The sequence below is a fragment of the Pipistrellus kuhlii genome, unplaced genomic scaffold (assembly GCF_014108245.1).
Source record: "Pipistrellus kuhlii isolate mPipKuh1 unplaced genomic scaffold, mPipKuh1.p scaffold_m20_p_10, whole genome shotgun sequence".
In the NCBI taxonomy this organism is placed as follows: Eukaryota; Metazoa; Chordata; class Mammalia; order Chiroptera; family Vespertilionidae; genus Pipistrellus; species Pipistrellus kuhlii.
The window spans coordinates 3,584,844-3,601,635 of record NW_023425405.1 but is presented as its reverse complement, the minus strand read 5'-3'; the positions used below and the strand labels follow the sequence as shown (position 1 = coordinate 3,601,635).

Below are 16,792 nucleotides of genomic sequence, written 5' to 3'. Positions count from 1 at the left end.
CTCAGGTGTTAACATATAAACCTGTTAAGAGAAGTTTGTATGGAAGCTGGAGAACAGAAGGGGAAGCAAGCAGGCACTACTCTTTCGAGTGGAGCGGCCTGGTGACAAAGGAGAAAAGGTAGGAAAATAATGAAGATGATACGGACTGAGAAAATATGTAAGTAGTGACAGGGAGTGGTAGTAAAGGGAGTGGATGTTCAGCAGTCCTACCTCAATAAAACAAAAGTCATGATCATTTCCTGAGACTGAGGGAACAGGTGGCAGGGAGAAAGTTGAAAGATGGGGGCAGAATAGTCACAAAGGGGAGCACTGCTTAAGGAAATACTCAAGCATTCCTAAGTCTATCTTGAGGACCTAAAAAATTGTACACAATAAATTTATAGAGGGTACAATGGGCATGATTGTCAAGTGTTAGCTGCAAGCTGCCCAGGATCAGTAGCAAAGATGACTGATGGGTTGGGCTGAAAATAGGCACACTGATTTAGATTTAATGAAAAGTCAAGGGTAAGAGCTGACAAGAATGGTGAAAGAATAATTAAAGCACTGGTCTAAAGGTTCTGGGTGGAATGGCCGGGAGAAAGGTCCAATGAGAATTAAAAATAGTATATTAAACCTCACTGGAAAACAAAGAGAAATGAGAAAGGACAAAGGTTTCAGAGTAAAATCTTTATCTTAAAGAAAGGTAAATCTCATCTTATGGGGGAAGTAACCCTTTTTTTAATAAAGAAATATATAAATGTGTGTGTGTGTGTGTGTGTGTGTGTGTGTATATATATATATATATATATATATATATCCTGTTTTATCTCCTACGTGAATAACTATTTTATTATAACACAATGACCTGTAAAAAAAAAAGTGATAACTTTTTGACATCAACATTGTTAAAGCAACTGTGCTGAGAGAATACTCACAAATAGGCTAGTTCACCCATAAGCAAAAAACCAGTGGGTACAGTGCATTGTCTATGCACTTCTTACATTGGAAACATTTGCCATATTGTGTGTTTTTTAAGCCAAGAAAATTTAGCATATCTCTAAAAATAATTTTCTGCAGCCCCAAAGAGCATTACACTTCCAATGAAAAATACCTATCAAATGATTATACCTTCAATAAGACTATCTGAAGCCCCTAGAGACAGCATGCTATGTTCTTATTGCTAGTAAGGAAATGAATAAGACTATCACACATTGTTGATGTTCTATATTTCTTGTTCTGGTTCACTTTGATTCTGGCTGACATCACCCTTTGATTGTTTTCTCTTTCTAATTAGAGCTTGCTAGGATTAAAGCTCTCCATCATTCATTTGGCAATACAATAAAAATATTCTCTAAACTGTAACATCTAAACATTTACAATTTTTTGTACCAATACATCAGGTCAAACTTCAAGGACATAAGTCATATTCTGCAATTTTAAAACTACAATTCCAAATATCAGTATGCTGAAGCTTAAAAATTGAGAGGAGTCTTATTAAAATCCAATGAGACTGTATGAACCAACATGGGCGCCTCAGCTTTCGGAAACAGAACCTGAAGTAAGGTCGGAGGAGTCTGGACAGTAGTGCTTTCATTGGAAGTTTTTTCATGTAAAAAAAAAAAATCATCTATAGAAGCACTTTCATCATGGCAAACAGCAAATGTTGGAGAGATAATTGAAGTCACATGACAACTTGGAAATCTAGCTTTGCTTGTTTAATATGAACAAGAAGAAAAAGTGATCTTGCTGCTGCCTCCCCTCACTCCAGCTATCGCCTTGTCCTGTCTCGCCCTTCCCAAGCTCTCTTACTTAGAAAATCCATGAGCACTCCTCCCAGCTCTCTTTACTCCTCACCACGTAGCTATAACCTGGCTTCCTGCCACAACTCCTCTGAACCTGCTCATCCCACATGAGAGGTGACTAAATTGCTCCCATGGACACCCTCCCGTACTCCTCCTGCTTGGCCTCTGCAACATGTGACAGCTTGATGGCTTTTTCCCTGAAACTTGTCTCTCTTGGCTTCCTCAGCACCATTCTCCTCTGGCTTTCTTCTGACCGTCTCCCAGCTCCCTCCACTTCCCGCTTGTCTGCTACTCAGAGTAAGTAGTCTCCCCGCTGTGTCCCAAGTGCTCTTCTCATGAACTCCCTAATCGCTAGGACTACTCTTGTGTCCAGAGTCCAAAACAACCATCTTTGTGGGGAGGGCTCTCCCATCCTCACATCCTCTCTCCTAAGTGATTACATTAGGTCAGTTTACAAATGATCTCCCTGACAATTTTACCTGATACACCTAATATCAGGCTCATAAATTCCTCCTCCCCAAACCAACCCTTCAAAGCTGCTCTTCCCCTTGGTATTTCCTACCATGAAGAATAGAACCATTAGCTCCTGTTGCCCTCCTCACCGTACCCACTACAGTCACCTTAGAGGTCCCGAAACCCCCAAATTAATATGTAAAAACTGCCAACAGGTTCACAGAAAGCTGTTATGCATACAAACAATAAACAAGCCAACACAATGTCAGAATCATTAGCATCTCCTCTTTTCTTGGGCCTTGATGCTAATACCTTAGGTCAGTGGTCGGCAAACTCATTAGTCAACAGAGCCAAATATCAACAGTACAACAACTGAAATTTCTTTTGAGAGCCAATTTTTTTAAACTTAAACTTCTTCTAACGCCACTTCTTCAAAACAGACTCGCCCAGGCCGTGGTGTTTTGTGGAAGAGCCACACTCAAGGGGCCAAAGAGCCTTATGTGGCTTGAGAGTTTGCCAACCTCTGCCTTAGGTTATATCCTCATACTCAGCCTAAATTGTTCTGCTTGTCTGGGTCACCGCTTTCCAATCCACCCTGCACATTGGTGTCATAACGCTTTTCAAACATACAATGGAGTCCATCATGTCCCTGCTTAAAAGGCAACCACGGGTATGGCTGGACTTACCCCAAGGAAACAGGCACATGGGAATACAAGTTAAAAATAAGGCTGCTTATCACAACATTATTTATAACTAGAGCCCCAGTGCACGAAATTCGTGCAAGAGCAGGCCTTCCTTCCCCAGGCTGCCAGCACCAGCTTCCCTCTGGCCCCCGGCCCCGGGCTCCTCAGCCGCCAGCATCCGGGACCCAGGCTTCCCTCCCAGCCCCCGCTTTGTCTGGAAGGATGTCCTGACTAATTAGCATATTACGCTTTTATTACTATAGATAGTGGACAATGCTAGCAACTTAAATTTTATTCCATTATGAGGCATTTAAGTATAAGACATAGTCATCTTTTGGGCCATTATATGTAGTCCTTAGTAATTAAATTCTCAAATAAGTTTTAATGGCATGGCCTGGGAAATACTGACATACAAAGTTACATTAGAAAAAGCAGGATGTAGACTATATTTTGCAATAAGGTAATGCTTTCCTTTTTTTTTTTTTAATATATTTTATTGATTTTTTTATAGAGAGTAAGGGAGAGGGATAGAGAACTAGAAACATCGATGAGAGAGAAACATCGACCAGCTGCTTCCTGCACAACCCCCACTGGGGATGTGCCCACAACCAATGTACATGCCCTTGACCGGAATCAAACCTGGGACCCTTAAGTCCGCAGACCGATGCTCTATCCACTGTGCCAAACCGGTTTCGGCGCCTTCTTTATCTATATATAGAAACACACTTGGTAAGAAATGAGCCACATGTTTTAACAGGGCTTATTTCTAGTTAGTGAGATTAAAGGTGAGTTTTATTTCTTCCTTCATATTTTCCATATGTTCTAGTATTTTTAAAAGAGTATATGTACATTCTATAAACTGGGAAGAAAAGACTACATATAAGAACACTGGCTTCTCAACAAATTCAGGATATAAAATGCTTAGCCTGGCAAACACAGCCCCTTATGATAAGACCTTGCCTATTGCACCAGCCTCACGTGTAGCCACTTTACTATCTACACACCACACTCCCACCACAGAAGAGCTTTCAGTTCCTTAAACAGGCCGCATTCACTGGTGTTTCTACCCATACTCTCTCCGCCTGGGCACTCTCTCTTCTGCCTCCTTGATCCATCTGGCCAGGTCCTCAACATCATGAACCCTTACCTGCCCTTTGACCTCCATCTGCCAGGTTAAGTGCTCCTGCCCCAAACTCCCCAAGTCCTGGTCACCATGGTCTATTGCTCCATCCTCCCCTGAGCCTGGGACAAGTGAGAGAGCAGGATCTTTCTTAGCAATAGACCCTGGGTTACTAACTGACCCATCATAGATGCTTTTTAAAGTTTCTTCCTTTGGGGTACATATTATATGTGGGCTGCCATAGGACCACTTCAGGTTATATAGCCCTGACCCTGAACTTGTTCCTCTACCCTTTAAAATCTTCCAATGGCCTTCCACTATCTACACCTTGGAAAAGGTCCAGCTAGAACCATAAGCTTTGGTTTAATGGAAGAAGAATTTTCTTATGCTGAGAGCTATCTGAAAATGGACAAATGGTCTAGAGAAGCCTCCGTCACTGGAACTATTCATACAGAGAGAAGCCAGTCACTGAACAGGGATGCTCAAAAATGACACCGGATGTTTCCAGTTCAGTAATTCCAGGGGACATTTCCCCAGCTCCCGAGCTTAACTCTCAGGTCCTCCCTAGCTCAGCACCACACCCCTCTGCCTCTCCTGTCTTCTACAGGATTCAAACGGTAGCCTTGTCATACTAGGTATTACCCCCCATTCCCGGAATTCTTTCTCCAGTTACTAGCCTCTATATTTTTGCTCAACCTGTTCTCACCACCTGGTATACCTTTTCCCTTCATTTTCAAGGCAGCCTGTCAAAACCACCCCACCTTCCAAAGCCCAGATCAAATGCCACCTCCTAAAATCACAGAGTGAGAGCCAGCAGAGCCATGGAGGTCATCCAAACACCCTCCTCAGTTTACAGCCCCAGCCCCTCCCAGACCACCCCACCAAACACAATGAAGTCTGAAAATGTAAGTGATTCAGCCAAAAGCAGTTACAGGACTATGATTCAAATCCAGTCATCAGCACTGATGCCAAATTTCAGCACATCAGAGCCCAGTCTCTGGCCTGCCAAGTCCTGGAGAACTAAACCATTTTGCTTATGCTTCTCTGCTACACTTACTTATCTGCGTTGTGTTGTGTTTATAAGACTATAAGAAGACAGGTGAGGAAAGAGCCCTATAGTTGGAGAGTTATTCAACTTGTGACCCTTTGTACAAAGTGTTTAACTTCTCTGAACCTTGCTTTCTTCATTTCCTGGGTCTCAGCTCATATGGCATCTTTTCAGACTCTCTCTACCACCCACCCTACCTAACAGTGTCACCCCACTCACCATTTTCCATTGTTTCTATCACTTTCTGAAATCATCTTGTTTTATGTTGCTTAATATTAGGTAATATAATAAGCAAAATAAAAAAGAATTAAAAAGAGTGATAGTAGGTAACACTAGTATTACAGGGATCAGCAAATTTTTTTCTTTAAAAAGCCAGAGAGTAAATACTTTGGACTTTGCAAGCCAGATGGTCTGTTTTGCAGCTACTCAGATCTGACACTGTAGCATGAACACAGCCATGAACAATACATAACTGAGAGTAAGACTATGTTCCAATAAAACTTTACTTCAAAAACAGGCGAGAATCCAGATTTGGCTTGCAGGCCTTAATCTGCAACTCCTGGTTAACAGGATAATTTTTAAAAGGAGTTTTATAGAATTCTTCTTAGTGATGTTATATTTGAAAAACATAACACCCCTAATACGCATTTGGTTTGGCACCCCATGGCAAAACTGAGAAAGACTGACCCTCTAACCCAGCCCTTCTCCAGCTCTCTTCCTAGAGATACTCCCACGGGCTTCTGAAGAGACATCCTGGGGAGCACTGCCACAGACAGTGGGATGGACAGATCAATGAGGTACACGCGTATGACAAAAGTGGCTTAGGCAAAAGACTAAGCTAAGCTTTGTATATCTTAATGTGGACAAATATCAAGGAGTTTTGAGTATATGTGTGTGGGGGGGGGAACACTATGGAGAAATACATTGTAGAATGTGATCGAATTTGCCAAAACCAGTTTGGCTCAGTGGATAGAGCTTCGGCCTGCGGACTCAAGGGTCCTAGGTTCAATTCTAGTCAAGGGCTTGTACCTTGGTTGTGGGCACATCCCTTGGGGGGTTGTGCAAGGAAGCAGCTGATTGATGTTTCTCTCATCGATGTGATGTTTCTAGCTCTCTATTCCTCTCTGTAAAAAATCAATAAAATTAAAAAAAAAGAATGTGGTCGAATTTAATTAAATTTTAAAATGCACACAAAACAATTTTACATATCATTTATGAGTATTTATTGTAGAAATGTACAAAAACAAACTAAACACACCAACCTGCTGCCAAGGGAAGTGAATGGTGATTGGTGGTCACATGGGGGCTATGGCTTTATATTGTCTTATTTCTTTTCAGTAAACAAGGTGGACATGACAAAAATTTTATTTGTTATTTTTATTTATTATTAATTCTGGGTAGTGAGGCTGTTTTAATGTTATTCTTTATTTTTAGGTATATTTTTAAAGTTACTTCCGGAAACAGGGAGTTCATTAAATGTACTTTTCAGGGGAGATCCAAGATGGTTGCGCCCAGGTGAACACCTAGCCACAGCCGCACACAACAATTTCAATAAAATATAAAACAGACATTACCCAGAACTACAGGAAAGTTGACTGACTGGAAATTCTACAGTGAGAAGCAAGGAGAAAACCAGAAGGAGGCGCGGAGGAGCTGGAAAAGCCCAAGGTACAGAGACGCGCGCGGAGAGGACGGAGCCAGAGAGGAGGGGGAGGCGGAGTGCCTGGCAGGCGTTCCCTAGTGGAAAGGAGATAAAAATCCGACTGTGCTGGGCCCCCGACTGCTCTGAACCCCAGTTCTAGGCCAGACCCCGGGGACTCAGGCTCAGCCATAGGGAGCCGGGCTATAAGGCGGAACCCCGGGGATCGGCAAAAGGAGGTCCCGGCAGGGCGCACATTGCGCGCAGAGAAGGGACGGTCGGCTGTGCTGCGGGATTGCCCTGACGGGAAGGAGACTGGGGCTCCAGACTGCTGTGAACGCCACCTCCAACTCCACTTCCAACTGAACTGAACCCCAATACCGGGCTCATTGGGGGAGAGCATAGACTGTTTGGCATCAGGCGAAAATCGAGGGCACCTTTCTCTCAAGGACCCGCATAGGGCGGGGCTGACGGAAGCCAAAGCTGCAGGCTCCACCCTGAAACCCCGTCCCATCTGTAACTGCGAAATGCGACAACAAAATAGATCACAAACTAAAGAAATGGAGGACAAAAAGCGTCTGAATATAGAGTTCAAATCTACGCTTATAAGGTTTTTCAAGAATTTCCTAGAAAAGATGGATAAGACCTATGAGGACATGAAAAGAGATCAACTAGAATTAATAAGGAGTCAACAAGAAATGATAAGGGATCAACAAGAAATGATAAGAAATCAACAAGAAATGATAAGGGATCAACAAGAAATAAAGGATACATTGTCTGAAATAAAAAATATTTTACAGAGTCCTAAAAACAGAAGGGAAGATCACAAGAATCAAGTCAAAGATTTGGAACATAAAGAGCCAGAAGACACTCCTCCACAGAAGCTAGAAGGCAAGAGAATCCAGAAAATTGAAGATAATGTAAGAAACCTCTGGGACAACTTCAAGCGAACCAACATCAGAATTATGGGGGTCCCAGAAGATGAGAGAGAGCAAGATATCGAAAACATACTGAAAGAAATAGTGACAGAAAACTTCCCCCACCTGGTGAAAGAATTAGACTTATAAGTCCAGGAAGCGCACAGAACTCCAAACAAAAGGAATCCAAAGAGGACCACACCAAGACACATCATTATTAAAATTCCAAGAGCAAAAGACAAAGAGAGAATATTAAAAGAAGCAAGAGCAAAGAAGGTAGTAACCTATAAAGGAGCACCTATACGATTGTCAGCTGACTTCTCAACAGAAACCATACAGGCCAGAAGGGAATGGCAAGAAATATTCAAGGTGATGAATAGCAAGAACCTACAGCCAAAAATAATCTACCCAGCAAAGCTATCACTCAGAATCGAAGGCCAGATAAAGAACTTCACTAATAAAAAAAAGCTAAAGGAGTTCATCACCGCCAAACCAGAATTATATGAATTGCTGAAGGGGGTTCTTTCAGAAGAGAAAGTAAACAAAGATAAAAATTATGAACAACAAATACATAACTATCAACAAGTGAATCTAAAAACCAAGGAAATTAAAAAAATCTGATGAACAGTATTAACTGTTGAATATAATAGAATCAGAGGTATGGAAGGGGAGTAAACTGACGATTCTTGGGGAAAAGGGGAGAGGGGGGCATGGGAAGAGACTGAACATAAACTGTGCACCTATGGATGAGGACAATGGGGAGAGGGGGAAGGGCAGAGGGTGGGGTGGGAACCTGGTGGAGAAGAGCAATGGTGGTGGGGGGGGGGGCGAAAGGAACATTTGTAATAATATGAACAATAAAAACTTATTTAAAAAATAAAAAATAAATAAAAAAAATAAATGTACTTTTCATTTGTAATTCCTCAAGTCATGAAGAGTTCAATTTCTCATCATTTTAATTTTATTTATTTTCCTATTTTCTAAGTGCCTTAAGACAAAATTCTTTTTTTTCCGTTGGGGCTTTGAGTCTGTAGCTCCTTAAAGTTATTGCTGGAGTCTAAAAAAAGATCCAAGCCTGACTAAACAACATTTAGAGAATTTCCTCAAAAAATAATTTTATCTAATAGATTTTAATACACTGCACTTGAATTCTGTAATGATAATAAGATAATAATTGCTAATTTCAGGTGCACTACAGCTTAGCCACTCCTTAATTCTTCTCCATCTGAGTTCCAGAGGGCAGGTCTACTGATACATGTGGTGTGAGGATAAGAGCTATTATTTCCCCTTGAAGGAACCTTTAGAGTTAAACTGACTATAAGATCCTTCCCTCTCTATGCCTTCGCATTGGGCTTAGTGTTAGGCTTAGACAAGATGACTTAATAAGAAGCCTCTTCCGTCATAAAGTTCCTTCCTGATTCTCTCCAGAACCACTTCAAAGACTCTCAATGGCACAGCCTTTTCAAAATAAAAAAGAAGGCACTGGGGAGGTGGCACATGCACAAGAGTGCCCCGGCCTTTGGGACCAGATAGATGTGAGTTCACATCCAGGGACAGTGAAGTTTCTTAGCACCAGGTGAACTGATTTTTCTTATCTGCAAACAAGGATAACTTCCAGCTCACAGGGCACCCTGATATAACGTGAGGGCTTCACAAAGGGGGCCAGTATTCTTACCTAGCAATCATAGGTATTCCACATTTTCAAAATACTATTTGTTTGTTTTTCTCAGTGCAACCAGTTCCCATTTTAGTTTTGGTTGTACAGTATAGCTTATTACGATTTATTTATTTATTTATGCTAAAATAACATATAAAATGCCTTGGTGATATAATTGGCCTTTCTATTAAGGAACTCGAATGAAGGCATAGGATAAATATAAAGGTCTGTTTTCTATAAGCCCAGTCATTCTAAATATATGTTTAAACTCATTCACTATCTAGCATAGTTCTGTTTATTTACTGCCAGCTATCTTCTCCACACTGGTAATTGCTTTCTCCTGGCAGTAAGAAATTTATATGCCCCATTTGTCTAAATAATGCAGTTCACATACAACGAAACACTATGATTCCTTTAATACCTATGGGGAAGAACATGGGATGGGCCAAGGATAGAATTTCAGTTTCAATTTTACATCATCTGGCTATTGTCAGTTCAAGTTTATTTCAAAGGGAGAATTTGAGGCACTTCTGAGGTTAACATTTATGAGCTCAATTTTTTTTTAAAGGAGAACTAATTCACTGGTTTTGAAATGCTCTACGGACATAATTTAGAACTACAGTATGCATGCTTTTTCTCAGCTGACTTACAGGATGAAAACAACTGTTTAAACCCTTCACGTTTGATTTGTATCTATTTAAACATTTTATTAGTTTAGCTGTCCATGCATTGTTTCTTGAGTGAGGAAAACAATGTGAAAAATTTTACATATTTTAAGGTAGGGGTAATTAAAAGAGATCCTCAGCCAGATTCCTACTGAGGTCAGTGCAAGCTTGGCCTAATTAAGTGCATAGAATTTGGCCTGTGTTTTATTCAAACAGCAGATACTATTTTGTTACAGTTGTAAGCTTGACATTATTTAATTATAGTTCAAATAGAATTATAAACACAATAGAAAAGACACTCTGCTGCATGGTATTATTTTGGCAGTGGTTTTTACTGACAGTGAGGTCCATGAAAGGAAAGAAGGAATTGTTTACCCGGGTCCTCAGAGCCCATGAGAAATCCATTTACACAGACCACTACACAATGCAGTCCTGAGAGGCTAAAGCATGCATTAATAAGAAAATGTCATTTTTCAGAGCTAACCTAAATGGAAATAATAAGCTACCTCTATTGAAAAGCAATATGATCTAGAAGATGGACAGTTAGTTAAATCACAAGTTAACTAGCTCTTCACTGGACTGAGAACATGAGGTAAACACATCCATCACTCAGAAATAGCAGTTGTAGGCACTACAATGAATCAATGACTGTATTGCTCGAAGAATCAAAGGGCTGGAAGCTTACCTAAATAATCACCTACTTTCCCTGTCAAAATTATGCTTATTTCATTTCAGAAAAGGAAATTTTCCTGAAAAATTCTAGTGAAGGAGACACTTTTTGCATTTATACAGATTCTGTGTAACTGTATTTTCAGTATAAAAGGAGGTTCCTCTCCCATTTGGTACCCAATCAATTACTTACTCAGTTTACCTGTTCCTAATCAGATAAAACAAGCACAACCCCCGCCCCCCCTCAGAACTTAGAAAACTTCAAAGATTCTCTTCTTTAACCTCTACCATCCTCAGGGATGATTCTTTCCTCATTTCAAGACGTCAAAAACTTCCCTCTCTTAAAGCAAGGGTCTCATAGCACCACCGTTTTCTCTGTTCTTGTATGTCGGAACTATTTTCCCAGCTCTAAACTGCAGCGTCCAGAACCACTAGGGTGAAGGTGGAGAAGAGGTTGGGGAAGAAATCAGCCTCATTCTGTCTTGGGGAGCAGAATGATTTATACCCTCCTAAAAACTGACAGGTAATACTTTGAGTATAACATTTGCTTTTTCACCTTGAAAAGCTTCAGCTGGGGCTGTGCCCTAGCCCTGAGATCGTGAACAAACTGAAAACGTGATGCATTTCACGTGGCCCAGAGCCAGGACGGTAATGGAACACACAACAACAAGCATGCTTCCCTCCGGCGACGTGGCTTTGCTCTCCTGTTCTCCAAGTTGCCTCAATCAGCAGAGGCTGAACATACCAGCCAACAATTACTGTCAGAAGGACTTTTATGCCCAAACTACAGTAATTGTGTTTGGTATACTCCCTTCCACATTCACATGAGTTATGGAAAATAGTTATATTCAAACAGTTAACTCATTTGGTTATCTGGGACACAGTCAATAAATGCTCACCCTGGCAGGCATGTCACAATAGGGTCATGCTAAAAGTTAAGTATTATGAAATATGCTTTAGGAGCGACAGGCAGAAGTTCAATACTTTGTTTGACCTTTGACATTCATCCCAAAGCTGCTCTGTAATCCTTTGCCTTCCAATATTCTTTCCTCCCCCAATCTTTCCGTCGAACCTCCCACAACCCGACTCCATGGTACACAATTCACTGACACGTCCATAAGCTCTTTACAGAACAGGAGTCTGAGTTCACTGGCTGTGCTGTCTCTGAAACTCACCCACAGAACTTGTGCTGCCAGGCAAGACGCAGGGCAGGCTTCTCCTGTTCTCCAAGCAAGTCCAAACCTCACTGCTCAGCGCTTGGGAGGCAGTGTCCTCTCTGAGGCTCCAACACCTGCCACCAGCCTTTGACCATGTTTTCTGCCTAGTCACAGACCTACATAGCAGTGACAGCGTTATATAGTCTTATTCTTTAACTTCATGTGCTACGGTCATTGTAGATGATCACAGTCCATGTAAACATCCCATCTGATATCCTAGATTCTTGATTGTCTTACTGTCTCAAAGCAGAACACTGTCCCTCAGCTATAACCAAGTAACCCAAGGCCTAAGACAAACCCTGGACCTTGACATCTAGACATGTTCCATGTAAAATACACAACTCCCTGACCATAATGTACCAACTCCAGCTATCGAACATCACTACTCCCACTAAACTTCCTCTGTGGCTACACTAAGACCACCAGTGTCTTATCCTTTCCACTTATTTTTGTCTTTCCCTCTCTCAGGCCCCTTCCACTACTCTTTAATTTTTTCGGTTCACTCAGCTTCCAAGACATCACATTCTCTTGGTGCTCCTCCTACCTTTCCTGGTGCTCCTTCTCGAAGCCACCAGATGGTTCTCATCCACCCAGCCCGTCAGTATTGGAGACCACTGGGGGTCACTTCCTAACCTTCTTCCTTCTGTATCTACATCTCCATATACAAGAACTCACTCAACACCATGGCATTAAACCCTACACATATACTGATAACTCCCAAACTCCTCACCCCCGAGTTCTGAACACATGTCCAAGTATTTTTATGAAATCTCCACCTCAAGGTAAAATAGGCATCTCAAACATGATGGCAAAAACAGAATCCCTGCTTTACAATGAAAACCCGCTCCCTCCTAGTTGTTCTCCTTTTCAAAAATGGTATGATCATCACCAAGAAGCTTAGGCAAGAAACCAGTGGAGTCTTAGTTTTCCTTGATTATATAATTTCTTTATTGTGTTTTTTTTAATATTATGTATTTTTATTCTTTTAATTTATCTTTATTGTTGAAAGTATTGCAGATGATCCCTTTGTTTGTTTGTTTGTTTTTCCACCACAGACTCCCCCCAACCCCACACCCAATTCTCCCAGGTCTTAATCACTCTATTGTCTGTGTCCATGGGCTATGCATAACTATATATATATATATATATATATATATATATATATATATATATATATACACAAATATATATATATATATATATATATATATATATATATATATATATATATAAAAAAATATATATATATATATTCTAATTAACCGGGATGCTGTAACAGGTCAACCAGACAGGGGGAGGTTGCGCACAGTGCTTGGGGAGGGCCTGATCAGCAGTGGCCACAGCAGCGAGGCAGGACCAGATCCACCACTCAGGGGGTGTTACGCCGCATGATTTCAAATCTCGTGCTGGGCTCCTAGTTAATCCACACCCACCCACAAGCCCCACCTTCCCTCTGAAATTCATCAGCCTGTTAAGTGTTTCTACTTCTCTAAGTCTATTTTGTTCATCAGTTTATTTTGCTCATTATATTCCACATATGAAGTGATCATGTGATACTTATCTTTCTCCAACTGGCTTATTTCATTTAACATAAGATGCACCGTGTCCATCCATGCTGTTACAAATGGTAAGATTCTTTCATTTTTATAGCTACTTAGTATTCCATTGTGTAAATGTGTACACTGTTTTATTTTTATCCAATCATCCATTGATGGGCACTTAGACTGTTTCCAGATCTTAGCTATTGTAAATTGAGCTGCTATGAACATAGGGATGCATATATTCTTTCTGATTTCTTAGGAATTATCCTAGAAGTGAGATTACTGGGTCAAATGGGAGTTCTATTTTTAAGTAACACCATATTGTTTTCTACAGAGGCTGCGCCAGTCTGCATTCCCACCAGCCATGTACTAGGTTTCCCTTTTCTCCACATCCTCGCCAACATTTGTCATTTGATGATTTGCTGATATCCATTCTAACAGGTGAGGATGTTTTAAACCTTATTGTTGTTTTAATATGCATCTTTATGACACTGAGCATTTTTCAAATGTTTCTTGCCTTCTGTATGTCCACTTTGGAGAAGTGTCTATTTAGACCCTTTGCCCAGTTTTTAATTAGATTGTCTTCCTTTTGTGACAATCAAAAGGAAGACAATCTAAGTTCTGTGAGTTCCTTTTATACATTGGAAATTAATCCCTTATTGGACGTATCATTGGCAAATGTGTTCTCCCACACAGTGGCCTCTTTTTTCATTTTGTTGATGGTTTGTTTTGCTATTCAGAAGATTTTTATTTTTATGTAGTCCCATTTGTTTATTTTCTCCTTAGTTTCATTTGCCTTAGGAGATGTATTAGCAAACATATTTTGCTGCCTATGGTTTCTTCTAAGATTTTTATGGTTTCATGACTTAATTCTTTCATACATTTTGAATTTATTATTGTGTGTGGTATAAGTTGGTGGTCTAGTTTAAATTTTTGCATGTACCCATCCAATCTTCCCAACGCCAATTATTGAAAGACTGTCATTAATTCATTGTATGCCTTTGTCTGCATGTCAAATATTAATTGAACATAATGACTTGGTTGATTTCTGTGTTCTCTGTTCCGTTCCATTGATCTACTAGTATATGCCTATTTGGTGCCAGTACCAGGCTGTTTTGAGTACAGTGGCTTTGTAGTATAACTTGGTATCTGGTATTGTGATTCCTCCAACTTTGTTTTTCTTTCTCAAGATTGCTGCAGCTATTTGGGGTCTTTTTTTGGTTCCTTATAAATTTTTGGAGTGTTTGTTCTAGGTCTGTGAAATATGCTGTTGGTATTTTAATGGGGATTGCAATGAATCTATAGATTGCTTTGGGTAGTATGGGCATTTTAATGATGTTGATTCTGCCAATTCATGTATACAGTATATTCTTCAACTTGTTTTTATCTTCCTCTATCTCTTTTTTCAATACTTTATAGTGTTCTGAATACAGGTCTTTTACCTCTTTGGTTAAGTTTTTTCTTAAGTATCTTAACTTTTTGTTGCAATGATAAATTGGATTTTTTTTTAGTTTCTCTTTCTGTGAGTTCATTATTGGTGTCTAAAAAATGCTACCCATTTCTGAGTGTTAATTTTGTCTCTGGCTATATTGCCAAATTCATTTATTAAATAATAGAGGCACGATGAACAAATATTCATGCAAGAATAGACCTTCCTTCCCCTGGCTGCTGATACCGGCTTCCCTGTGGCACCTGGGACCCGGGCTTCCCTCCTCCGGCTGCAAGCAGGCACCCAGGACTCGGGCTGGCTTCCCTCTAGCCCCAGTTTCATCAGGAAGGACATCCAGAATGACATCTGGAAGATGCCCGGTCTAATTAGCATATTACCCTTTCATTATTATAGATAGCAGTTTTTATGGAATCTTTAGGTTTTTCTATGTACAATATCATGCAATCTGTACAAAATGACAGTTTTCCTTACACCTTGTCTGCTCACTATGGCTAGGACTTCCAGTACTATGTTAATTAAGTAAGAGTGGTAAAAGTGGACATCCCTATCTTGTTCCTGTTCTTAGGGAAAATGTGTGTTTTTTTTCCCATTGAGTATTGAGTTGGCTGTATGTTTGTCATATGCAGCCTTTATTCTAGTGAGGTATGATCCCTTTATTCTCACTCTCTTACTGAGAGTTTTTATCATAAAAGGGTATTGGACTTTGTCAAATGCTTTTTCTGCATCAATATAATCATGGATTTTTTTTTTTTGCAATCTGTTTATGTGATGTATCATATTTATTGATTTGCAAATATCATACCAGACTTTTAGAATAAATCCCACTTGATCGGGGTGTATGAACTTTTTAAGATATTGCTGGATCTGATTTGCTAATTTTTTGTTCAGGATTTTAGCATCTATGTTCATCAGGAATATTGGCCTATAATTCTCTTTCTTTGTAGTGTCTTTATATGGTTTTGGAATTAGGATAATTATGTCCTCATAAAAAAAAATTTGGAAGTGTCCCTCCCTTTTGAATTCTCTGGAGTAGTTTGAGGAGAGTAGGTATTAGTTCTTCTTTGAATGTTTGGTAAAACTCCCCCATGAATCTGTCTGGATCAGGGTTTTTGTTTGCAGGTAGTTTTTGTTGTTATTGTTTTTTGTTTTGTGTTTTTTTTTTTTATTACCACTTCAATTGCATCAGTAGTTATTGGCCTATTCATGTTTTATGATTCTTCCTGACTTTTGGAAGGTTGAATTTTTCTAGGAATATATACACTTTGTCCAGGTTGTCCAGTTTGTTAAAATATGGCTGTTCATAGACATTTTTACAAGCCTTTGTATTTCTATGGGGTGAGTTGTTACTTCACCTCTTTCATTTGTGACCTATTGGGTCCTCTCTCTGTTTCTTGATGAGTCTGGCTAATGGTCCATCAATCTGGTTTATCTTTTCAAAGAACCAGCTCTTGGTTTTATTATCTTTTGTAATGATGATGGTTTTTTTAGCCTTTATGTCATTTATTTCCACTCTGATCTTTATTATTTCTTTTCTTCCTCATACTCTGGGCTTTTCTTATTGTTCTCTTTCTAATAAATCTTTAAGTTTAGTGTTAGATAGCTCATTACAATTTTTTCTTGCTTTTTTGAGGTAGGCCTGTAATGCTTCCCTCTCAGGACTGCTTTCACTGTATCCCACAGGGTTGGGATTGCTGTGTGTTCATTTCCATTTGTTTCAGGATGTTTTATTTCTTCCTTGATCTCTTTGGTAACCCAATCATTGTTTAATGCTATTTGGCCTCCAGGTGTTTGAATGTTTTTAGTGTTTTTATTGTAGTTGATTTCTAATTTCATGCCATTATGAACTGAGAAGATGCTTGATATGGTTTCAGTATTCTTGAACTTGTAGAGACTTAGCTTATATCCTAAAATGTGGACTATCTTTGAAAATGTCCTATGTGCACTTTAGAAAA

At 39.8% G+C, this 16,792-nt stretch overlaps 1 protein-coding gene across 10 annotated transcripts in view; it reads right to left on the bottom strand.

The window, feature by feature from the left end:
• ST7 (suppression of tumorigenicity 7) overlaps window positions 1-16,792 on the bottom strand; it is a 221,968-nt gene that overhangs the window by 56,797 nt on the left and 148,379 nt on the right. The window lies entirely within an intron of this gene.